The following is a 27,201-nucleotide window of genomic DNA, read 5'->3' as shown; positions in this document are numbered from 1 at the left end:
ACACACACACACACACACACATATATATATATATATATATTTGTACACAGGCACACACACATATATATAGTGTGTGTGTCTATGTATTATATATGTAGGTGTATATATAAATATGCATATGTATATATATACATATATATGTGTGTATACATATATATATACATATACATATACATACATACATACATATATATATATATATATATATACACAGAGGGCACAGGGTGAGTTGAATATGAAGGGATTATATCTAAAAAAATAAATTCAAATCAAGGGATAAGAGAGGAATATATTGAGAGAGGGAGAAAGGGAGAGATAGAATGGGGTAAATTATCTCTCATAAAAGTGGCAAGAAAAAGTGGTTCTCTAGGAAGGCAAGAGGGGGCAGGTGAGGAGAAATGAGTAAATCTTGCTCTCATCGGATTTGACCTGAGGAGGGAACACTATACACACTCAATTGGGTATCTTACCCCACAGGAAAGAAGGAGGAAGAAGATAAAAAAGGGGGGACGATAGAAGGGAGGGCAGATGGGGGGAGGAGGTAAGCAAAAACAAACACTTTGGAAAAGGGACAGAGTCAAGGGAGAAAATTCAATAAAGGGGGATAGGTTGGGAATGAGCAAAACATAGTTAATCTTTCACAACATGAGTATTGTGGAAGGGTTTTACATAATGATACACATGTGGCCTATGTTGAATTCCTTGCCTTCTTAGGGAGGGTTAGCAGGGAGGGAAGAGGGGAGAGAATTTGGAACTCAAAGTTTTAAAAACAGACATTCAAAAACAACAACAAAAAAAGTTTTTGCGTGCAGCTAGGAAATAAGATACACAGACAATGGGACATAGAAATTTATCTTGCCCTACAAGAGAAGAAGGGAAAGGGGGGTGGGAAGGGAGTGGGGTGACAGATGGGAGGTCTGACTGGGGAATGGGGCAACCAGAATATACGCCATCTGGGAGTGTGTGGGAGGGTGGAAATGGGGAGAAAATTTGTAATTCAAACTATTGTGAAAATCAATGCTGAAAATTAAATATGTTAAATAAATTAAATTTAAAAAGAACACAAAATAAGTCAGATTAACCTGTACAGACATAGGAAAGTAAAATTTACTTAAATTATTAATGATGAGTTGAAAGTGATGGCATAACATTTCTCCCAAAGGCTTACATAAAATCTCCCAAATTGTTACTTGTTTTTTGTTTTAACCACAAGTGTTTAATGATGGATGGAAGAATACAATTTTAATGGAACAGTTAGGTACAACTGTGGATTCAAACAGTTTGCTATACAACTAAAGGGGGGAAATGCATTTTTTTTTCATTTAATAAGCTTAAATATGCAAATTGTAAACCCACTAAAATACCTCTCTAACAGATCATATTGGACAATTCTTCCCTCTTATACAATTCTTATATTAAATCATCTGAACAGTAATGTAGGTGCATTCCCTTGTGAGAAAGTCAATGGCAATTTGCATCTACCCTGCCCCACCTGACCCCCTCCTTACCCTACCCCATTTTTTCAGTTGGCATTCTGATTCAGGATAGATCAGCAAGGTACCTTCCCAAAGAATCCCACGTACATTTTGATAAGTCTTCTGATGGAAATAAGCAATCAAAGGTCTGGGAAAAAGCCAGTTCAGTGCAGATACAGAAATGAATTAACTCATACAACACTCAGCATGGCACAGCCTGATTCAGGGAAGCCTCAACTAAGTTAACTTTGTTGGAAAAATTGCTCTGGCTTCTTTCAAGGGCTTACAAACCCACTTCAGGATGTGAAGAATCAGCATCAGTATACATGAGGATGTAGGAAGCTAGTTAACCAGGAGGCTAACTTTGCAATACATTCTTTGTATTTAAGAATCTGAACTTGAGTTTTTCTCTCTCTCTCTTCAGAGTCCCTTCACTCCCCAAGTGCTGTCACTGTTGCCTGACAATACAAGGCAGTCAGGAACAATTTGGTCCCAATCTATTAGTGAAAAACTGGATGCTCATCTTCTGTTCTACATCCACCTTCTCAAAAACCTTGACAAATTCTGTGAAGGATATGGCACTTTCCCCACCCTTGTCAGCTTCTAGGATTGTCCTATCTGCAATGCTGCCCAGCTGTTCATCTGAGATATTCACTCTAACTATCATGCCTAGTACCTGGAACAATTCATCTGGGGAAATCTTGTCATCCTTATCCAAATCATATAATTGAAAAACAAAGTGTAGTTTATTGCTCTGACTGTAGAGTTTTTCTAGTCCGTTCACATCTTTGCTTTTCTCATTATTTTTGGTCAGAAATGAGCTAGAGTTCTCATGAATCCACGAAAATTTACCTGGTCCTCTCCCTCAGGAAGAAGCAATTGATGATTGGATCCCCCAGGAGGTTGATGGTAAGCTCTGAAATCCCCTGGAAATCTTCCAGACTGAGAGTACTATTCTCTCCTTTGTCCAGGCTGGTAAACTGGCTGTAGAGACAGGTGATTTGACTGTGGGAAAAGCTGGTCTCTTTTTTTATCTCCTTGAGCTATTTGTCCTGCAATAATATGGAGGCCTGAGAACCCATTGCCAAGCATGACAAGCTCCTCTAAGGCAGGTCCAGTGGCCTGATATCAATCAGGATGCCTGGAGATGGCTCAGGATGCCTGGGTCCTTTTAAGCTAAGGTATTTTCAAGTTCTCATTTTGAGTAAGGCAATGCCCATTCAGTGAATAGGCTTCTCAAGGGGATGTTCCCTTTGATATAAAAAAAAATCGAACTCAGAAGGGAAGACTCTCAGAGTTGCTGGCCAAAAGAGAAATAGTTACTATTTACATTCACTCTGAACCAGAAGGGCACCAAAATAACCAATAAATGGTACTTTGGCCGGGACCTGTTGTTACCCAATCTCTGAGATCCAGAGTGAATTGGGGTTAAGGCTTGGTCTTGGAGAAATAAATCTAGCCAGTAAAACCCAAGTTAACTAGTTAGCTTTCTGCCATCAAAATTTCCGTTCCTTTGGTCAGAACACCCTCAGGTAATTTAAGGAACACTAGGTAGGTCTCCTTGCCTAAAAATAATAATTATAATTATAATAACAATCATCATCATCGTTATCGCATCCTCATCTCTGTCTTTTTTCTATCTACATGTCTAGAATTCTGTCCCTATAAATTCATTCCTTTTCATCTTTTTTGTGTGTACTAAGCAGTGTTGTCGCTTGGGTCCTTGTGAGTTTCTATTAAAGGTGTGTGAGTGGAATTTGCACCACTGCATGCTACAGTGCTTTCCAGCATGAGGTTAGCTCAGAGTAACTTTGCAGAAATAAAGTACTCTCATTTAAAGTCCTTCTTATTCCTTGCATTTTTTTTCTTGATACTAATACAACTATATCAGGCCTTGAATTATTTTCTGTCTTTAGGAATCCCCTATTAAAATGCAAATGTTGCTGCAGGGAGATGCATCTTAAAGCCAGTTAGCTGAGACAAATAAAGTCAGTTAGAGGGAGGTAGAAGGCCAGGAACAACAGGATAAGCACACTTGGACCGCAACACTTGAAAGGGATATGTAAGTGTTCCCCAACCAAAATTTTACCAAGTTCTCAATTTTGCATAAGATTGCTCCTATATTTGGAAGGAATGGTATAATATATTGACCCCAGAAAGTATTACAAAAATTGGAAAATATCACAAAAAAGCATCACAAAATGTTTAAACACCTAGTTCTTCTTCCCCTTAGCACATTAGATATAAAATGGAAAATTATTGAAGGTGATTGATTTGGAATTTTAATACCTTCCCAAGATCATTTTCTTTCAGATACTCAATGAGCATGGAAAAGGCAAAGAGAGGAAGACTATAGACTAGATGAGCCACAGATAGAATAATCAGTTTTTCAGAAACTGAAAATTAGAAACAAACAGTATTAGAGTTTTAAAATGAGCATCGCAACTTAACTTTAATTCAATAATCTTTCATTAAGCCTTACTGTGTACCAGTCACTGTGCTAGATGCTAGGGATATAAATGCAAAATTAAAGTAATCGACTCCTGTCTTTAAAGACCTTACATCCTATTATATGACAACAATCATTGACAATGAATGATTGACATTTTTTGTAGACAGAAAAGAGGGCATAGTGGGTAAAATGTTGAACCTGGAATCTGGAAGATCTGGTTTCTAATATTGCCTCTAACTTTTGTGTATGATTATTAGCATATCATTAAACTTTTCTGAGTTGCAGGTAATTTCACCAGGACTTAGCTACTAAGTTCCAGACTGATTAGAAACTAGTTGTTAAAGGGAATTGCCACGTTGAGGAGATATATTAGCTGTTATGTAAAAAAATGCAAATTTTCGGCAATTTCTTGTAGCAAGTAACTTTTATACTTCTATGTTCAAAAATGATTTATCTAACTGATACTTTGATAATTATTTATGCTTATATTTGCTGCATTAATCTGATGCTTTACCTCCCTCTGTCCTCCCAAAACTCAGCCAGATTTCCTAGCAATGAAACTAGCTTTAGAACTTTTTCATTCTTTCTTGTTTCAGAGTACTACCCAAACTGTCCATAGGGCTTTTCTAGTTGGTCCTCAATAATGATTTCAAGATCTTATTCAGTCGAGGCTCGGCTGCCCTCCCTTAGTTTCTCCAGCAGGTGGTGGTTTCTAGCAAACAGTTCCAGGTTTCTCATTGTCTTTGGCTAAGCCTCTAACCATTTCTTTTCTAAGCCATATAAAGATGTAAACGAAATATCAGGAAATTATCACCAATAAACAATGTTGGGGACATGAACAATCAGAGCAAGTTAAAATCTGCTCTGCAGACGTACTATTGGAAAAAAATACTATATGGAAAATATACTTAATAAGGTTTGATATGTTAGATAAAGCTGTTTCTTGTCATGGTTATTAACATGCATTCAAGTTGAAAAAATTCCAGCTCGACAATAATTTCACATAACCACCACATCATTTTCCCCTTTCTGTTAAGTATGCCATAAAGCAATATGAGAGAATTAAAAGTAAAGCAATATATTAAAAATCAATGCCTCTTCAAAAAGTTGGATTTTGCGTTTGAATCATTTTGCTTCCAAATCATTCAAACGTAGGCAGCTTTCAATGCAATCTGGAAAAAGGATGGGATTTTAGTTATGGAGCCACAACTAATCTATAAACAGACTGTATTTTCTTTCTGTAGGAACCTAATCAAGCTCTTGATTATTATTTCAGTTTTTCACCATCTCTCCTTACCCTTACATCTTCCATAAAGCTGCTAAAATAATCTTCAGGTCATAGGAATCTAGGTTTAGAGCTGGTAAAGTAGTTAAACATTCTCATTTGACAGATGTGGAAACTGAAGGCCAGAGAGAATAAGTGGTTTTCCTGTTTTTTCTTGACTTCAGCTTGCAAGGCTAGTAAAAGACAGATCCATAGTTTGAACACAGGTCCTTTCTCTCTTAAGTCAGATTCCTCTGTGCTGAACTATAGCCATTTCTCAACCCTACTGAAGACCTTCAGAGACTCACTATTGCCTATAAAAAAGCCCAGCTTCCTCAGTGAAACATTTTTATCATTTGGTTCCCATCCTCTGACTAGCTGTGTGACCTTAGGCAAGTCACTTTATCCAGTTTGCCTCAGTTTCCTCATTTGTAAAATAAACTGTAGAGGAAAATAGTGAAACACTCCAGTTTCTTTGCCAAGAAAACCACAAGTTGAGTCATGAAGAGTCACATACAACTAAAAATGACAAAATAAAAAATATAGCAACCAATCTGAGTTAGTAACTAAATCTTAAGCAATAGATGAAGCCAAGAAATAAAATTAGGCACCAAAAGCAAATCAAACTAAGTAGGAAAGTGTTCTTCCGATGTGAGGGGAAAAAAGGAAGCCCTAATGAACAGCCTTTCATCTCTCATACATTTGCTTCAATTGAGTAAAATAATAGGGTCATGACACTTGAGGGTTGTACATTACTACATCTGGGGGAGCTTTTTCTCTTCAGTTGTCAACTCACACTAGCAATTACTTTCAGTACCCAAAAGAACAGGAGATCTGCCATGGGATTTTGCTTCAGTTGCTATCCTCATTTGCTGTTCGGGCCTAATTCCTCATCTATCTAATTTTGATCTTTGCTGCATGTCTTTTCTTCTTCCTATGCCTCTTAATCATAACTTTTGACTCTCAACTGAGTCCCTAAGTGGCCCCCTGTCATCTACAGCATTTTGATCTAGGATGTGGCAGGAAGTCCAGAGGCAGTGTGACAATTTGGGAGCACAAAAGTGAAGCCAAGGAATAAACAACTCCACTGATTGTTACTGCCCTTCCTAATGTGATCCACAATGTGGCTTTCATCCACTCTCAAGGCTGTAAAACTAAACTCTGTGATCTAGGCCTTGAATCCTAGAAAATGATAAAACTTGTTCACAGTTTGAGACCAGTTGTGTGATGACAAGGATGACCTACATAAACTTTACAATGATATTTTTAAATATACACACATGTATGTATGCATGTATCTATGTATGTATGAATGATGTATGTGTGCATGTATATACATATATGAATAAATACATATACATATGTATGTATGTATGTATGTATGTATGTATGTATGTGATTGTCACTCTAATGGGAGACAGCCAAGGAGAATTTTGAGTCAGTGGACTTCCATTTCAATCTTGGCTCTATTTTGATAAATCACTTAATCTATCTGGACATTGAATTCTTCAGTTATAAAATGAAGAGATTGGGCTAAACAACCTCAAATGTCCCTAATAACTCTAAATCTATGTCCAAATATGCATTTTGTACTTAACCCAAATGTGTTTGCAGTTTAATAGGCATTTTGATAATTTCTAAGTTTTAACATGAAAAAACACATTTTGTTTTGTTATTTGGTTTGTTTGTTGAAGGGGGTAAGGGTTTTAGGATATATGATACCATTGACAAAGGAATGGCATCCAGAGGGTTGAAATAGCCTCCCCCAATGCAGGTCAGTGATTCATCTAATAGTTAGAGTTTTAGAATAGTCTAGGAATGATAGGTTAATTGACATGTCTGTGGTGGCACAAATATCATTTGTGAGAAAAATAAGTCAAATCATGACTTTCTTTTCAATATATCACTTCCCCCTCACCCACCCCAATATGTAGAGTAAGTCAGTTTATCAGCTTCTAGGTCTTTAACTTGCAAAAGATTTAAGATTCAGGAACATTTGGTTCAACATATAAGAACTGAGAAGTATGATGATTCATATTAAAAAATAGGGGAATTAAATTTTATCTAATAACCAAGATTTTGTATGAACCTTAATTTACATACACTGTTTCATTTGATTCTCACAAGAGCCCAAAGATGTAACTGCAAATCAAAAATAAAAAATAATCCCTTGTCCAAGAGGAGCTTACATCCAACAACAGACACTATATCTGTACTGATTTGAAGACTGATCTAATTTTAACAAAATTCTCCATATGTTAATAAAGGGTCTACTCTGTCCAGAACCATTAACCTGAGATCCCTAATTTTTTTTTTATTTTTTGTTTGTTTTTATTTTTATATTTTATAATTCCATAGGAATGCCATGCTTCTTTGTAATCCCATGTATTTTATTTTATACCTTTAAAAGTTTTATTTTGAGGAGGTACTAAGACACAAAGCAGGTTAAGAAACCCTGACCTGCAAACGATTTCTTCTTCACAATTTAAGCACTTAGATATCATACCATAAGATTCTGACACCTTACCATTTTTTCATGACCCTGAAACTTGGAAAAATCTTTTCAAAATTTTGGGGGAATGGACAGGATGCCTAAGATTGATTGGTACACTTGGTTTTCAAATCTTCATTCTCAGTGATAGAAATTGAATTGAGAATGATGTGACATGGTGTGGAAAAACAAAACAAAATAAAAACATTTGCTTTGGATTAATAGGATTAGGGTTAAAAACACTAGATTAAAAATTATCTTTGCGACCTTGCACATTTAAATCATTACTATAGGCTTCATTTTCTTCATCTGTAAAATTTAAGAATTGGACTAGATGGCCTCTGAGATCCTTTCCAGATTTAGATCTATGAGCTATCTGTCTATTGTCTTATGTAGGAGACTTCCACTCTCTGTGTTACCTTTTTACATGGGATGAAGACGGAATCATCTGTATGTTATCTGCTGTTCTAGGCAGGCATAGATGGATCAATCCACTGTTGGTCTCCTTGACTTCACTACCCTTGCCATTTCATACTAGTCATCTGTGCCTCTTTACATATTTACATCACAATGTTGATTTATGCGAGGAACTGTCTCTACTCAGGTCATATCCCATGAGGTATTAACAGAGGTTTCTTTCTATGACACAAGTAAATAGCTATTTAAACCCACTTTTGCACTTCTTCAAGTAATATCTTCTGAAAGGAATTCCCAAAGATTCACTGTTCCTGGAAAGAGCTCAATGTGAGATTCCCTGTTTTATTTCGAACTATGTAGGGCTGAGGGAAGAGAAACCAAAAGAGAGGGGAGAAGGAAGAGAAGGAAAGGAGGGAGGAAGAGACACACACACACACACATACACACACACAGAGACAGAGAGAGAGAGAGAGAGAGAGAGAGAGAGAGAGAGAGATAATTTTACAAGTTAGGTGACTGTTCTAATTTGAATTACATTAAAATAAATCTAAATCCCAGACAACAAACTTATCAGACTTTATGATCATGGGATGTGTTAGATTGGGAAATGGGTTCAAAGCCAGTACAGATTGAGTTTCCCTCATCTGTTTGTTTATATATTAAGGAATGATAACCACCCCAGAACGGGATGGTGTGCTAGGAAGGGAGGGATCAGGAGATATGGAGATATAGAAAAGGACTGTGTATTTACTTCTTTGTTGCTAAACAAAATTACACAACTCTAAAATGTTAACAATTCTGGAAAAAGAGGTGATAAAATTACATCATTCTGAATGTTTCATATGATAAACATGTAAGATTCCCTATTGTTAAGTTCTGAGAAAAAATACAAAAATACTTAGTTTACTTTATGTTTTATTCTTATTCATGGGCAAATGTAGGAAGATACATGCCTATTAATCCAAAAAAACATATCTTCAGCAAATGGTTGGAAGCCTATTTTTGTACAGTTAATAAGAATTCTCTTTTTCTGTACCTGTTATATAATTATACTACTGAGTACAACTATTATGGACTGCTGAAAATTAATAGCTAAATTAAACTAGATCAGAATTACATATTTACACATACACATAAAAATGTACAAAGAGTTTGTTTTTTAATCTTACAACTATAATGATTTAATGCTAAATTTCAATAAATAAATGTACCACCATTTAGAACAACAATATTAAGACAAAATTGACTGATTCCGATTGTGAGAGTTCGTCAGTAGGAGTAGGAAACTTCGATCACTCATACTTTTAAAAGTTAGAAGCAGTTCAGCACTTACAATACACACTGGTATTATTGATTCTGGGATTACAATGAATTATAAACATACATATATCATCTAAGTATGTGGGAAAGGGCTGTTCTTCCACTTTTTTTCCTAAAGTGTTCTTTGTCTACAGATAATTGCTTACAAGCTTCTCTGCTTACCAAAAAGGGTGATTATCTACTTGTGGGTACAAAATAGGCACTCATTTCTATTTATGGCCAGAAGTGGATAATATTCTGGGTAAAATGCTGGTGAAACTGAAAATTGTTAGAAATTATTGCCTTATGACAAGATGTGGTTTAACATTAGATCTTAGTAGAAACAGTGCAAAAATAAAATAAAATAGAAAAGGGAAACAATAAATTCATGGAGTTAAACAACTCCGAATTTTAGACAGTGGATATGTTTTTTTTTTCTTGTTGAGTCATTGTTATGACCTGTCACAAGTCCTCCCTTTTGAATGGGATATTAGATTATACCTATAAGGATCTTTAGATTTGCTTACCTCCACAGTCTTAACGGGCTGCCCCACCTTCCTGCAAAATTCATAGGTGGGCTTTTGGCATCCTGACTTCCTTATTTCACTTTATTTTCATCCTTCTCTCTGAATGGTATATTCTCAGACACTCAGCATTCACATTGTCTCTGTCTCTGTCTCTCTCTGTGTCTCTCTGTCTCTCTTCTTTGCTCTTCTCTCCTCTCTGGCCCCTCCTCCCCCACCTCTCTCTATCTGCCTATCATTTGTCACAACGGAACTTCCTGTCAATAAATTGAAGTGCATTTCCTGCTGATAGAGATGATTGATTCCATCTAGAGGGTTACCTAATTTAGGCCTAGATGGCTTTTGACAGAGAAAATCCTAATTACAAAGAATAAAATTAATAGGAAATTTATAATATCAGGATTAAAGTTGAGAATCATTGCTGTATGAGGGTGTGTGAGGGTGGGTTGTGAGTGTCAGGGTACTCCAAGTGACCTGGAAATCAGACAACATAGACAGTGATCTAGTCCACTAGGGTAGAATGGTGGTCTTGGAGTTAGGAAAATCTGAATTCAAATGTAGCCTCATAAACACTTATCAGCTATGCGACCCTGCTCAAGTCATTGAACCTCTGTTTGCCTCAGTTTTGTCTTACTTAAAATTGCAGGATAAAAATAGTGCTTATCTCTCAGGGAGATGAACAACTAAGATAATATTTATGAAATATTTCATAAACTGTGAAGTAGTATATTAATACTATTATCACTATTCCTATGACTTTTTCCCACCTTAGCTTGTTCCCTGAAATCCCAGTGAAATTTCATATTATTTAGAAATAACCTAAAATCAATCACTGCCCATAAAAAACACTAGATAAATATTTATTAAATTAGTGACTGTATAAAGAAAATGTGTATGCAATTTTATATGTATATGTATACATACATGTATATACACACATAAATATTGCTTGTTTTTTAATCCTACAAGCATAATGATTTAATACTAAATTTCAATAAATAAATCTTATTTCTATGAAAATCTTTATATACAAAACACTTTAATAAGTAACATAATTTCTCTTTTCCTATATATTCAAAAACACATACACACACACACACACACATATATATATATATATATGCATTTCATTTATTTAATTTAGTACTTGTGAGTATTTAACTCAAATATCCAAATTGTGCTCTTTTTTCCCCTTTCTTTAATTTTATACTCATGTGTGATTACATGTGTATGAAGTAGTCAAAGGCTGATAGTGCCTTAGATTTATAATACAGACCATACTAAATGTAGGTAGATTTCTCCCTAATGCTACTGAAGAGAGTTTCAATGGGCAACCTGAAAACTGGTTTCCTAAATAGGCGCTGCCTACTCACTGATATTATAGACTTAAGAGGACCTGAAGTGATGCTTGAACAGTGAATAGCTGTCTCTCTTTGAACAGGTTGGTTAATCTGTTTCTTCATCTTAAAAAAAAATCAAAAGGCATTTAATAATAATTAACACAATCTCCCCCAACAGGGTTGCTGAAAGAAAAATGATTTTAAAAATGTAAAGAGACATGATAATATGAGTCACAGAAAGGCAGTATGACCTAGTGGAAAGAGAGCTAGCCTCAGAACTAGGAACTAATTCTTAGTCCTACTTCTTTAATTTACTGGTTATGTTGCCCTGTTCAATGATATAAGCAAATTTCTCATACTCTAAAAGTCATAGAGAAGGTGAAGAGTGGTATTGGTAGAGGGATTTCCTCACCAATGAGTTCTTTAAGTCAATGAAATGATAGCTGCTATCACCTTCCCTATGGAAATATGAGCTATATGGTACAACATATTCCTAATGAATAATTTTTCTAAATTATGCTTTAGTGTATAGCACTGGAGATATGTAGGGAAGGAAAAGGAGATAAACCAGTTGTATAATGTATGTGAGAGATAATAAATTGATGTTATATGTTACCTTGGCATTCATTCAATGTCTATGCAAGTGTGAAACCTAAAACTATACTTTTCAAATCCTGTTTATATATATATATATATATATATATATATATATATATATATATATATATATATATATAAAACCTTGGGAAAGTCACTGAAACTCAGTGTGCTTGAAGTTTGTCATCTACAGAAAGGAGACAATAACAGGTAATAACAGCACCTACCTTACTAGATTATTTTGAGGCTCAAAGGAAATGACATATGTAAAGACCTTTCAAAATTTTAACGAGCAACAGAAATGGCAGATCTATGGTTATGATCAGTGTTACTGCTATTGTTATTCTTATTTCTGGAGATACCCATCTAGCTTCTGGATCAGTTTTGGTTCTTCTAGATATGAGCTCTATCAAACATGAAAGGGAATGTAAGGTCACTGGGGACAGGCCAGTCCTGCTAGAAATGAAGCAAGGCTTATTTCAATCTACATCTGTTGGGTTCATCCTATACATAGAATGAATAACCACAATATATCCAAACGTCTGTTGTATGAAGCACAAAGTATGCAAATTAAAATTGGGAAGCATAGAAGAAACACTTAAAATGTTCACCAAAGTGATGGGATATAAACAGAGATGAGGGGTCAGCCACAACAGATCCCACAGCAGCTGGGCTTTCAACTATAAGGAATGGAGATACTTTTTTTAAGGCAAAATTATTGAGCAACTCTAAGTTTAATAGGCAGAATTGTAAATGGTACAGGAGCATTCAGGTGCAAGCTAAATATGCTTAACCAAAATGTGGTCTTCCTGATTGATGCTACTCAAATTCAGCTCCTCATTACTACTCATTTAACCAACTGTATTAATTTCTTGACTATTCTTCCTACTTCTAGTCTTTCCCCTCTTTTGCTGTCCTTTACTGACTATTTTTCCTTATACATGGCTAAGATCAGGTCACATCACAGATCAAACAAAGGAAAAAAAGGAAGGAAGGAAGGAAGGAAGAGAGAATGAGAAATAAACAAAGAAAGAAAGAAAGAAAAGAGGGAGGGAGGGAGGGAGGAAGGAAAGAAGGAAGGGAGGGGAGGGAGGGAGGAAGGAGGGAAGGAAAGAAGGAAGGAAGGAAGGAAGAGAGAGAATGAGACAGAAAGAAAGGAAGAAAGAAAGAAGCAAAGACAGAAAGAAAGAAGGAAGGGAAGAAGGAAGGAAGGAAGGAAGGAAGGAAGGAAGGAAGGAAGGAAGGAAAGGAAGAAAAGAAGGAAGGAAGGAAGGAAGTTTCAGTGCCCCCTGAATGCCTACAAAACTCAGGATTACTTAGCTTGGTATTGATCATAGAATCATAGAGAGAGACCTTAAAAGTAGTCCAGCCCAATATCTTTATTTTATAGGTGCCTGGGCAAGCAAAGTGGTTTGCCAAGTGTGTGTTGGTAGGAATTGCAGTATCAGACATCAAACTCAAGTCCTTTGATTCCAAATCCATCACATTCCTACCACACAAGACCACTTCCTATCTATACCTTCCTTAAACTAGTTTTCTATCCTTGTCTCATTATTTACATCTGTAAATACTTCATATTGCACATTCCAAAAACTGTTTCCAAAATCTTCTCACTCTTTCACTTTTTCTCAGAGTTCTCCCTACCCACATTGCCTTCTCTCCTTGTAATTTTGATGAATTTTCATGGCATCTTTAAGATGTTACCTTCTTCTTGAGTACTTCCCAGATTTTTCAGAAAGAAATGACCTTGTCCTCTGCAATCTGATAATACTTTGTACATAGAACCCTTAAATACTTATCAGTCTAATATAAATTAGATTTTTTAAATAATCTTGTTATTTACCCCAAATAGAAGGTTAAACTTTTTGAATGCAGGGTCCCTGATTTATCTTTGCACTTAACATAGTGCCTAGTTAAACAAGCAATGGCTGAGTATTTGAATTAATACATCCCACTGAGCTTTTTACCCTCTATGTCCCACAACAGATTAAACACATATTAATATCAATAGAATTATTTTATAGAGTGATGCTTGCATGACTACTTTACAAAATATTGACTGACTTCCTTTTTAGAATATCTATGCCTTATCTCCTTGACTGAATGGACTGATAAGAAATTTTCAAATGTGTAAAGCAAGCTGAAAGAAGAACAGAAGGCTGTATTTCCTTTAAGAAAATGCACAGTTCTTTTAGTGACCCCAATGTTTCTCCTTCAAATAAAGATCCTCTTTTTCTTTGGTATTTTTTTCCAGTAATGTCGAGTAAAGGAAAAGTACAGTTGTTTAAGAAGTAAAGCTGAGGATTACCCAAAGGGCAGTGATAAAGCATTTTGTGGCTGTGAACAGGCTGAAATTCATTGATATGTACAGTTATTCAGAAATTGTATAAAGGGTGTCACTAAATAAATATATCACCAAGGGTGGCAAAGACATGTGTAAACATTAAGGCACATTGCATTTTCTTTCTTTGGGTAGGCATGAATGGTTTTCATTCTGAATCACTGAGGGAGTGCCTATATTGATGAGATAATTGATGCATGAGAGTATTGGTTCATTTTAGAGAATGAATTAAAATATTTTAAAAATAGCATGTATTAGCATAGGTCATTATATCCTTGGAAATGTAAAATTAGCACAATTGAATAATGAGCCTTGATTACAACTAATTATAATTGAGAAACCACAACAAAGGAAGAAGTCATTTTCATGTTGACCCAAGGGACTGACCCAAGAAGAAAACTATAAATAAAATCATGTTGGTGAATGCTATTAGGGAAATTTAATTTGTCTACTAATTTTCCACTTTTATCCACATCGTGTGTAAGAGCTCAACAAATATCAAGCATCATTCGCAGAGAAGTGTGCTTATGTAAAACAGTTTTCCTTCAAACTACAGAAGGGAAACTGTCATTTAAACTTCCAAGGTAATCAAAGCATTTTTAGAGTAGAGCAGTATGTGTGATTCATTAACGATGATCACAACCCTACCATTTATTACCAGTTTGACCTTGTGTAAATCACTTTACCTATCTTGCCCTCAGTTTACTCACTTGTAAATTAAAAGTTTGAAATAGATGTTATCTAAAGACTTTATTTTGAAATGAGTTTGACAGATACAAAATGAAGTGCTTTGATCCAATGACTGCTTCAATCAAATTTTTTAATGCTTTATTATCTTTAATCTTAGTTATTTCAAAAACATTAGTACAATTTAATCTCCCCCAAATTATTTTGTCTTATTTTGTAATTATATAAAAATACAGAAAAATGAAATAAAACTCTGGAATTTTATTATTATGTTGGGTGCCATATTCAAATTCAGGGAAAATATCATGACCATACATTAGGTACATTTCTTTGGAAATTATGCATTATTATTTTTGTTCCACTTGCCATTTTGCATTACCTGTTTAGAATATTATTGTTTTTAGTTTCTTGAACACCATGCCCATTAAACTGAATGAAATAATTGCTAATATCCTTAATCGCAAGTTTCTCATTATGTTGGATAGGTATAATTGATTGAAGAATTATAGCCCATGATCAACCAGTACAGAGAACACACATATACACACTTACACATGCATGTGCAGAAACACATACATGCAGTTAAATTATTTCAGTAGGATAACATAACCAAGGTGACAATGGATCAATGATTTTATTATACTAAAAAACTCAACCAATCCAGCAAAAACCACTTTTTGATATAGCAAATAAATACTTAGGATGGTCACTGAAATCATAAATATTTTTAGGTTTTTTAATTAAGAATGGGAATATAGTATTTTTATTTATTGACCTTTTAATTAGATACTTATTTAGCACTGTGTAGAAATATCCAAATTATTGGTAATTTTTGACAATATAGATTTAATTGCCCATATTCTAACTTAAAGAAAACTAAGGATATTCTGATTATTTTGATAAATAGAAATCTCAGTAAAATAAACTAAGCCCAAAGAAGATCCACTCAATAAAACACAGGAGATTTTGTTGTTGTTGTTGCCAGATTTAAGATAAATAATTTTAAATAGACTAATTTTGAAATACTATGGAAAATTACAACAGTTATTAAAATTTTTCTTTCAAGCTAGTATCAAGTCATCAAAAATTTGGAGTCCTCCTGACCTTTTTCCCAAAGTGTGAATTAGCAGCCTATTGGCAATATTCAGATGGCAAGAGATGTGTAAGTTCCCTTTGATGAAGATAATGTCAGAAAGTGCTTCCCTACTGAGAATCATCTTCACTTGTGAAATAGTGTTTTGGAACAGGGCTTTTTGTAAAGGGCATGACAAAGCTAGGGAATGTGAAAAAATATATATAATCTGCAAGTATTTTCTTTTGTAACATCTCTCCATTTTTACATTCTTTTTTGGATCATATAGTTTGCAATGTTCACATTTTTAAAAATAGGTTATTTCATAGGCAGGTCAGGTATGAGTCTCTGATTGTTCTCAACTTACTCTGCTCTCCTTCCCCCCATTTTTTATCTCAAACAATGTCTGACTTCATTAATCTTATGGAATCAGGGAAGGACAGCATTTACACAGAACAGTACAGTCTTGCCTTGAAAATATTAAATACAAAATGCCAATCATGTCATTTTGTAAAATAATAACCCAATCCTATTGGAGCATGAAGCTAGTTAATACACACACATACACATGCACACACATATACACACAGGCCATTCGATAAACAAACATTTACTAAATAAACTACGTACAAGGCACTGCTAGAAAAAGAAATAAAAATTAGTTTTTGTCCTCAAGGAACTGACAGTCTATTTGGACATAATTCCAAGGTAAGGAGTATTTCTTATTACAGGTTTTTTTTTTCTATTTCTCCATTTTTTGGTTGTTACTCTTTAACATTCTTAGGTAATAATAATAGCTTTGTTTATACACAGATATGTATATGTGTATATATGCATATGTATATGTGTATGTGTTCTCCAATGCTTTAGTGTAGGAGCTTTGGGGACAGAAATAAGTTCAAACCCCAGTTCTTCTACTTAGTACCTAGGGGATATCAGGCGAATAATAGTTCAAGACTTTGAAGGTACATCGGTAACCAACTAGTCCAACATTCTTGGGGATTTGTGTCCATGTGAGGTCAAGGCTCTTAGCTAAGGTAAAATAGGCAAAAATGATAAGAGGCAGGATTTGAACCCTAGTAATTTTTGCAGTGTAACATGATATACCGGTCTCTGGGTTCCGTTTTCCTCAAATATAAAATGAGGGGATCAGATTGTATGGCCTTATTCTCTAGATATCATCAACTCAATATTTTGAAAACTTAACTTTGACCTCAAAGCCTCCCCTCTTCCTAACCCCTTCCTTTACTCTACACTAGATGCCACCCCCATTATTCTAGTCTCCCAGGCTCACAGTCTTGCTGCCATCCTCACATCCTCACTTTCTCCCCAAATTTAACACTTTTCAAGTCTGCTCATTTCTCCCTCCCTAATATGCCCCTTTCTCTCCTCTGACACTATAACTGTTTTGGTACAGTCCCTCATGACTTTATGCCTAGCATCTTTCTAAAGCCTTCTCCTTGGACCCTGATTCATCTCTTTCTCCTCCAATCCATCTTCTATATGGCTGTCAAATTGATCTTCCTAAAGTTCAGGTTTGATTTATAATTCCCCCAATTCATTCAATAAACACTGTGACTCCATATATCCCACAAGAATCTAAAATAAAATTGTCTGATTGGCCTCCAAAGACTTCAATAACTTGTCCTCCCTGCCCCCACCTTTCTGGTCTTCTTACCGTTTTCTCCTCGGATATTTCAATCCAGTGACATTGGCCTCCTTATTGTTCTTGAACATGAAATTCCTTCTTTTTTGGAATGCATGTTCTTAGCTTTGGGGGCATTATTCTCATTTTTTAATTTATTTTTTATTTTAAATTTACAACAATCGGTTCAACAAGTTTTTGAGTTCCAAACTTTATCCCCTTCCCTCTCCTCTCCTCTTCCCCCACAAGACAGCATATAATCTAAGTTCTACATATACGTTCATATTAAACTTGTTTTCACAACAGTAAACTTGCAAAGAATTATAACCAATGGAGTGAACCATGTGAGAAAGAAGAAGCAAAATCAAAAAAGGAAAAAAAAAAGACAGGTAAATAATTTGCTTCAATCTGCATTCACACATAGTTGGAACTATATAAATGTTAGCTATTATTAGCAGTATTACTAGGATTAGGATTAACAACATTTTATTTGACTCATTTATTAAATGCGGGAAATAAGTGATTAGGCAAGTAAAACATTTCTTTGCAGCTATAAGGGACATTAAAAACCCTCTAGTTCAACTTGCTCCTTTAAAATATAAAAAAGCTGAGGTCCATACAGGTTAAGGTTTTGGCCATGGTCACATAGTAAACAATACAGTCAGAGCCAGGATTTGAACCCAAGTTCTCTGACTCAGACTCCAAACCCACTCATTATTCTTTTTATTCTTTCTACTTGTACTGTATGGAAATATATACATATTCGTTTGGAGATATGTGTGTGTATGTGTGTGTGTGTGTGTGTGTGTGTGTGTATGGTTTACCATTTTATTCTTGAGCTCATTTTACAGATGAGGAAACTGAAACAAACAGTATTAAATGAATTGACCATGGTCCCATAGCTTATAATTTCTGAGACCAGATTTGAATTTAGTAAGATGAATTTTCCTGATTCCAGACCAGACACCCTATTCACAATGCTACGTAGCAGCACTGTGTGTGTGTGTGTATGTGTGTGTTTGTGTGTGTGTGTGTGTGTGTTTGTGTGTGTGTGTGTGTGCAATCACAAAATAAAATCTAGTTCTAAGTATTAAGGCACATAATTGAAGTCTAGAGTTAGCAAGTGTAAAAACTATTTCTGTTTCTTTTAAATATTTATTTTGCTTTTTTTAGGATTTCTCTTCCTTTGTAACCTAGAAAGTAGAATTGGGATTTCATTTGTCTGTAACTCTCCCTGAAACCACTTCTTTATTGAAGATTGGAGACAGCTTTCTCAGTTAATAAAAATAATATATAGATAAGAGGCAATGCTTAAATATCAGTAATGTCCATTTTCATCACGCATACCTAGATCACATGGGTCAAAAGATGTAAAGTGCCACATCATACCTATTTCTTCATAATATGGTTGAATAGTCTAGAAAGTAGTACTTTGAGGCGCAGCTAGATGGTGCAGTGAGTAGAGGACCGGCCCTGGAGTCAGGAGGACTTGAGTTCAAATCCAACCTCAGACACTTGACACATGTACTAGCTGTGTGACCTTGGGCAAGTCACTTAACCTCAATTGCCCTGCCAAAAACAAACAAACAAAAAAAACAAACAAAAAAAGAAAGTAGTACTTTGAGCAGAAAAATAAATGTTTTCTCCCTTTCCTAATAGCAGTTTGGTGGCCATTTTGCTAATTAGATTTTCTTTCTAAAGGGGGCCCAACATAAGAATCTTCTGAAAATTCTTTTCCTCTATTCCCACATTATGTCTTCATCTATTGGCATGTCCAGGTACAAATTAACTTAGAAAATGGTTACATTCATTATTCGTTATTCATGAGAATGAATAGTTTTTAGACCTTTCTTCATATTCATCTAAAAGAAAAATATCTGTATAAACTTGAAAAAAGGCCACTGAAAAAATCTGAAAAAATATGGAAATAAAGCTTGGAATGCATTCTAACTTGAAATTTATTTTCTATCAAGATATCAAATCAAGAAATGTGTAATGTTTATAGCATTTTTTTTCTTCTCCACATAATATTTTGGGAAAGAATGATTCTCCAGTCCTTTGGATTCTCTCAAATTACTTTAGTTTAATAGCAGTTAGCATGTAGGTCTGTGTTTCTGGGACACTTTTGGGCAAGTGACACTGTTGGGTGGGGACACCTATGGACAGGGATATAGTGAAAGAGAACCAAGAGAAGAGGACATGGGATAAGGGATACAATTTGATATCAACTACTAGAACTACTAAATATCTGAGGCAGGATTCAGACTCAAATATTTCCTTTGGTTACAAATTGCTTTAAAAAGCAGTTTCGCAATAGTTTAAGCCTTTCATATGTGACCACAAAAAAATTATTACCAAAAATTGCTGGAATTTAACATGGATGCCTGAACACTTGAATTTAATGTTTTAATAGATTTTGGCCTACTAGACACTCATAATATTCAAATTCCATATAATTGCATCTCCCAAAATATAGACACCTAACAGAAGAAATCAAACGACATAGGAGTAAGAACTTCTTCAGTTTATTATCATGTCCTCTAGAAAAGGAACATTGCCTGGTACAAATAGTATAGAACTTGGAATTAGGACATAATCCATTGGATCTGGTCTCACTAACTGTATCACTCTGGGAAAGTTCTTAAAACTGTCTGAGACTCAATTTCTTTATCTATAAACTGGAAGTGTTGTACTTGATGACATATAATGTTCCTTGCAGCCCTACATCTATGATCATTACTGAATTGTCCTGAAAGTGTTTTCAATGAGTCTGCAGATGAGTATACACGCAATATATTTCATCCAAATAAAACAAGTAACAAAAGCAATCATTTTGCCTACTTGTGCAATAGTCGGTGAAGGCCATATCACAGGATAATTCCAATTTGAATTACTTTGAATATAAATATGAAAAGAACGAGAAATCAAAACAACAGTAACAAAACAAATACCAACAATAACTGTCACCTTTGTGAAATTGTGTCTTGCAAAGCTTCTAACTTCAAATCACAAACTCCAATATTTTTATGCTCATGTTCTTTCAGTGATGCTTCATGACTGAGTCATAGAAGCCCATAATCATAGGAAAATTAAAGTGGTAGAGCACCCAAAAAGCAGTAAACATGAGTTTGGTTGACTGCATGGGGCAGTAATTCAAAAGTGTCATCAAACAAATGTAAGATTGGAATGGGAATTGTGTCAGTCATGCAGAAAGAGCTAGAGGTGACTTTGGAACAAGTCATAACCTTCCTCAGTAGCCATTCGATAGAAAGACATCTATAGATCTATAGATCTATAGATTTGACATGAGTTGTTTCCATTTGAAGTTCAATAACTTTATTTTACATTTCAATGAAGGAAAATGGCAAAAAAGGGAAAGATGCTATATTTTTATGTATCCACACAAGTGCAGGTTTCATTACCTAACTCCTAGAAGTCAAATTCCATTCCAAGCAGACATCGACTTGATCAAAGTGACTGAAATGTATTACATGAAAAGAAAATTAAAGTTTCCAATTTTCATCTGTCATTGAGTAAAATATGTTTTTAATAAAAAATTTAAAATATCATTGTATAGTTATCTATTTTTAGAAGAAAACTCTCTATAAATTGTGGTTCAAAGTCCTTAGGCTTATGGGAAAGGGAAAATAGAGAGAAGTTTTACACTAAATGAAATCAACTTGGAAATGCCTGGCTGAAGAGGAACTTCAGCCACAAATAAACCATATTTCATATGAACTATGAAGTTGACTTTTTATTTGACCTCAATATAATATTTTTTTCGGAGAGCTCACAACATTTTGAAGACATCATCTAATTTGTCCTCACAATTTTAGTAGAATAGGGAGCAGGTGCTGGTGTTCTGATTTCACAGATGAGAAAGTAGCAAAGAAAGAATGAGTTTGTCTCTTATGTGTAACTAGAAAACTACACTGAAATACTCTCAATTTGTTCATTTTGGTGTCCTTCAGATTTGATATTAACAATTAATAGAAATCACTGATACGGACAACATGAATTGATCAGTTGTGTTTTGGCCTATTCATAGACACAATCTGAATTAATGCCTGAAGACATTTTCAAGTCAATGGCAATAGAAAGGGAAAGGCCTAGTTCTTGTTTTTCACTTTTGACATGTCCATGTATCATATTCTTTGAGGTGTTTTCCTCTTCCATATACAGTAGTCAGTGATTTTCTTGCCTAGTTATAAGATCAGTATAAGAGAAACTGAATTTTATTTTGTAGTGAAGAAAGTAGATTGTTCCATGACTATTTTGCCCGCTGAATCTCTGTTAGTGGCATCTCCTACATTTACTACATTCTCAGTTGAAAACCTAGTTTGTTTATCTGCACTATATTTGTTTTATTTTTATACAATATACAATACCATATAGATAAATCTCTGGAGTGCACTCTTTCAAATATTAAGAGTCGGAAAGGGTCTTTGCTATTACCTAGCCCAAATATCTGATTTTACAAATCAGGAAAAAAAAATGAAGCTCTAATTTTTAACTGATCTACAAGTAGTAGAGCCAAAATTTGAACCCAAATCTTTTAATTCCAAATGACTGTTTGTTCTATGCCCCCTTGCCTCCATACGATTAATTTGAATAATGGAACAAATTAAAGAGATAAACAGAGCTGCCTAAAAAATTTAAGCTCTTGCCAAGTTATTCCTATATACAAAGCTTTTTATATATCTTTAATATGGGTGTAACATCCATCCATGTGCCATATTACCCACCCATGCCAAATCAATAATTGTCATCCATTTACTTTTATAAGATCATGAAAGTAGATAGAACCAATATTTAAGAATCCAATATAGCACATGGTCTATGCATCAATCAGCTAATAAGCCTAATTCCTACTATATTTCTCATTACAAGTTTTATTTTTATCGTTCAGTAATTTTCAGTCACGTCTGACTCTGCTTGACCCCATTTGGGGTTTTCTTGGCAAAGTTAATGGAGTAGTTTGCAATTTCCTTCTCTAGCTCAATTTATAGATAAGTAAACTGAGGCAAACAAGGTTAAGTGACTTGTTCAGGGTTACACAGCTAGTAAATGTCTGAGGCAGGATTTTAACTAATGTTTTCTTGAATCAACACCTGGCACTCTTTCCACTGTGCCACCTAGGTACCCCTACAAATTTTATACTTCCCCTCTTATATGATACCATGGTTATAATATATTTCTACCTGCTCACACCTATTATGCCCCTCTTCATTTTATTTTGCCTTATCCCAAATTTCAATTCTTTTGAAAATACTACACAATCAAAAGTGATACATTTCTAAAATATTTGCTTTTTGTTTAAAGGATAGGTATTTATTTCAAGTATAACTTGAAGTATCACTAAGAAAACTTTATAATCTCCTAAAGGCAATTCAAATCATTTTCTTTGATTGATTTTGGGCTTAATTTGTTATCAATTTTCAGTGGTGGTCCAAGATATATACATATAGATGAATGCTGCATGCTAACAGTGCAGTTACATATGACAATCTGGCAATTAGGTGTTAATCAATTTGGTTTCTTTTTTATTTTTTTTTTTAGAAAGCATTAGATTTTATTCTCTGTCATATAAACACTAATGTGTACACAGTTGACATAATCTTTTTACTTTACAAAAAAGGATGCATCAAAACATTTACAAATTCTTGAGTAGTTTTTTTTAAGTTGGAAATTAAATCAGCAATTGTATATGTGTCCACTGATCATCTCTGAATACTGCATGAGATAGTATTACCTAGAATTCAAACTTGCCTAAGTATTGAAATTTACCTTGGTCAGTTCCTCATTCTTTAAAAATACAGGACAGTGATACCTTAGATCACTGTGGCTTTTATAATTAAAAAGCATTTGAGAAAAGCAAATGTTTGTTTCCTCATTAGGAAACGAGAATACTTTCTTGTCAACATCCAGTATCAAAAATGTTTCACAGGTTGATTTATCTTTATCTAAGAGTGAAATTAATTCCTCCTGCCCCTACACCTAGATGACATTTTTTGGACTTTCTGTAGCTCCAAAAGCAAATATGTCTAAATTTAGACTGAGTCTATACCAGCAGAGTATCCATAGCTAGTTGCTACTACAAAATATGCCCGTATACTGGCCTAAGTCCATGTATTAACAAAAAGAGATTAATATAAAATATTCACCAACATCATTCTTAAAAACTTTTCCAGTCTGTATAGTGATTGACCTGATCGGTTCTTGAGTATTTATCATATTCACTATGAAGAAGCAAACATCATTAGATGTCTTCAAGATGTTTCCCAATTTTGTCTTTTAGTTTCCTAAAACGTAAAACATCTTCCCGTCCAATTTCAAGCATTTTTTCTTCCCACAATTTAATTTGATTTGCATAACGAATTTTATCATTTTGGGCAAGTTGTATATATACCTGCTTCCAAGAAGATGACAAATTTTTCCTCTCTACATTTAAAAGCCTAATCATTTCCTGTGATGAAATCCCTTTTGCTTCTTCAAAGTGTTCAGAAATAAAAAATATAACTTCAGTGAGGTTTTGGGGGCTTTCCAAAGGCAGTTAACGCTCTTTTTTTTTTCTTTGTTACTTCCTTTCTAGCCTTTCTTTGGCGCTTCTTTTCTTTCACTTTCTTTTTTCTGATTAGGATTGAGCTCTGCCATATATTTCGAGGTTTCTTTTTTGTGTATTTAAAAACCTGTCTTGGTAGATTATTCATATACTTTCTTCTGTGATTCTGGAAGCTCCCTCCAAGCTTCAGCAAGCTTCTTAATTATCTGTGCATTTTTCAAATCTGGATTTTGTTCTCTGAGCATGGGTTTAGGTTCCGTTGTAAAATGAATATATGAAGACATAACTTTTTCTGGAGCATTAGATAAAGTAAAGTCTTTCATAAACCACTTCAAACCACAGATAGAACTACTCCGCGTGGGCAGTTCCAGCAGCCCTCCGTCCACAGAGGCCCGGGCTCAGAGCGCGGCAGACCAGCCCAGTGCCCCAGGGACGCCTCAGCTTCCCCGCAGCGGCAGCACCATAGCCCAGCCCGCTCCAGTCCTGCCTCAAATTCCACAGGCGGAGGCGGCGGCGAGTCTCGTTTCTGTCAGTATGTTTGGTTTCTTTATGTAGATAATTAATCCACTTTTCCCCCTACAAGTGTAGATTTCATATAGGAGGTTTATAAGGCTCTGGGGCATGAAGCAACCATCTGAGTGCTACCGACAAAAATAAAACAAAAAATAATGTAGACAACCGTATCGCCTAAAAAAATCCCTCCAAGTTTACTTAGATTCTGTGCTAGACCTCTTCTAAGACAAGGGAGAGTCCTTTTGAGCAAATCTACATCTCCCTGTTTAATGTTAAACATCTTTGAGAATAGAAAAGTTATGTTTTGAAATATTTTCTCTTTCATGTAGACTCTACCAAAAAAGAGTCTTCCATTTTTTTATTCAAGTATATATTAAACACTCACTATATGTCAAGCACTATGAAAGGGATTGATTTTATGAAGACAAAAAAGGAGTAGTGCTATCAAGGAGCTTATATTCTGAGCAAAACTCTTGTAGTTTTCTACAAGAGAGATAATTTGTATCTGTTTTGTAGCATTCCCATATAATGAAGCCTTTGGAGAATACCCAGTCAAGTCCCCTTAGGGATTACTCCATGTTAGGCAATCTGGACATGCAACAAAGGAAAGCTCCATCTTTAAAAATTTGATGAAAATATTCCACTGTACAAGCTAATTTTTTAGTGGATGAATGGAACTGTCTATAGGAGAGCCACCCTTGTACTCTTGTTGAACACTATGAGTGTAGGCTGAAGCCATTGGCAGAGAGTAGAGATATACTTCCAAATCTCCTTGATCATTCCAGAGAAGCATTGGGGAGGAGCTAAAATGTGAAATACCTGGCCTTCAGGCAGTAGGGGCCAGGTTAGGTAGTGTAACATTAAGAAATTTGTACAGTATCCCAATATGTGGGACTTAATTGATTTTCCACTGTGCCTTCCCCTGTGCACAACCTGAGTTCCAGGTCCCATGGCTTCTTAGGTTTTTCTTGTTGAGCTTTCTGTTTACAACATCCTGCCTGGTGTGCTGGCTCCAGTTACTACATCTTGGGTCAGGTGGGATCACTTTGACACCTAAAACTGAGGACAAATTACACAGAACAGAAATGGAAGGAAGGAAGGAAAGAAGAAAGGAAGGAAGGAGGGATGGAAGAAAGGAAGGAGGGAGGAAGAGAGACAGACAGAGAGACAGAGAGAGAGATAGAGAGAGAGACAGAGAGGAAAAAAGGAAGGAAGGAAGGAAGGAAGGAAGGAAGGAAGGAAGGAAGGAAGGAAGGAAGGAAGGAAGGAAGGAGAAAAAAAGTAAAGTTAGCTTCATACAAAAGTGGTTGGGGAAAGGCTTAATTCAAGCAGACCTAAAATTAAGTTTTTGAAGGGTATATTTAAAAGGGAAACACTAATAACCACAATCTCTTCTCAGCTAGCTGTCACGATTAAAGTTCATCCTTGCCTTATATGTGATTATAAGGCACCTGCAGACTAGGAGGTACACAGATTGCTCTGGCTCTGTGCTCCAATCTGGTAAATTAAGAATGTCTCATCTAAAGATGTTGAGATGAGTACTAGTCAATGAAACAGCTTGGAAGCAACTGCCAAATACTTTTTTGGAACAAATGTGATTTCTCTTTTCTGGTTTCAGATTCACTTTTATTTTGCCCCCTACAATCAACAGAAGGAATTATGCTTTCCTTGTTTCTCACTAATCATCTCTGACATGCAATTGGCAAACTTAGCTGTGAAAAGCTGTCCAAAGTGTTCTAGGTCAATTTTACCCCTTGGGAAGAAAGCATAAATGACATCTTTGAATAAATTCCCTAGAACTTAGGAAAAAGAACAATTAAATATAGTATGTTGTGGCCCTTTTTCTGTATTAATCTATTTGTTCCATTGGACATAAATGTTTCCTCACTTAATGGTGTTTTTTTTTCCAATTGCATTTAAAGATAGTTTTCAATGTTCACTTTTATATGAAACTGATTTTCAAATTTTTCTTCCTCCCTTCCCTTCCCCCTCTCCAAGACAGCAAGCAATCTCATATAGGTCGTACATGTACAATTATGTTAAACATGTGAAATAAATTTTAACATTTACAACTTTATGCATTCAGTGACTCATAATTTTCCTCCCCAGGAAGCAGTGGTGATTCATTTTCCCCTTTAGACCACCATCATGAGTGAGCACTGGACAGGACAACTTAACTCTAAAAGGTGAATAACAAGTACTAAAAGAAATCAATAAATGATGAACAGAATTAAATTAATTAGCTTTGCATGCTACTTCTTGGATATTTATCACTGCATGTTTCCTTTCTGTCATAGTTCCTGTCTGATATTTTTTAAGTCAAAAGAGAAGTGATGAAAGAAGGAAGGAAGAGATAAGAAAAGAATAGAAAAAAGAGAAAAGAAATTTGGGAGTGGGGAAGTTAACTTTGTACAAAAAGAAGAAACCTGGAAGGAAGGATTAAAATTTGTCTGAAATCGCAGAATGTCAGAAGTGCTTCTGTATCAAAATGAATTTTCTTTTTCTACTTGTTTATTTTGTTG

General features: G+C 35.0%; 2 pseudogenes; both read right to left on the bottom strand.

The window, feature by feature from the left end:
- Positions 1-1,950: 1,950 nt before the first annotated feature.
- Positions 1,951-2,557, bottom strand: LOC118854743 (annotated as a pseudogene).
- Positions 2,558-23,863: 21,306 nt separating this feature from the next.
- Positions 23,864-24,630, bottom strand: LOC118852960 (annotated as a pseudogene).
- Between the last annotated feature and the right edge of the window lie 2,571 nt (positions 24,631-27,201).

Source organism: Trichosurus vulpecula, chromosome 6 (genome assembly GCF_011100635.1).
Source record: "Trichosurus vulpecula isolate mTriVul1 chromosome 6, mTriVul1.pri, whole genome shotgun sequence".
Classification (NCBI taxonomy): Eukaryota; Metazoa; Chordata; class Mammalia; order Diprotodontia; family Phalangeridae; genus Trichosurus; species Trichosurus vulpecula.
This window is presented reverse-complemented; position numbering and strand designations above follow the sequence as displayed.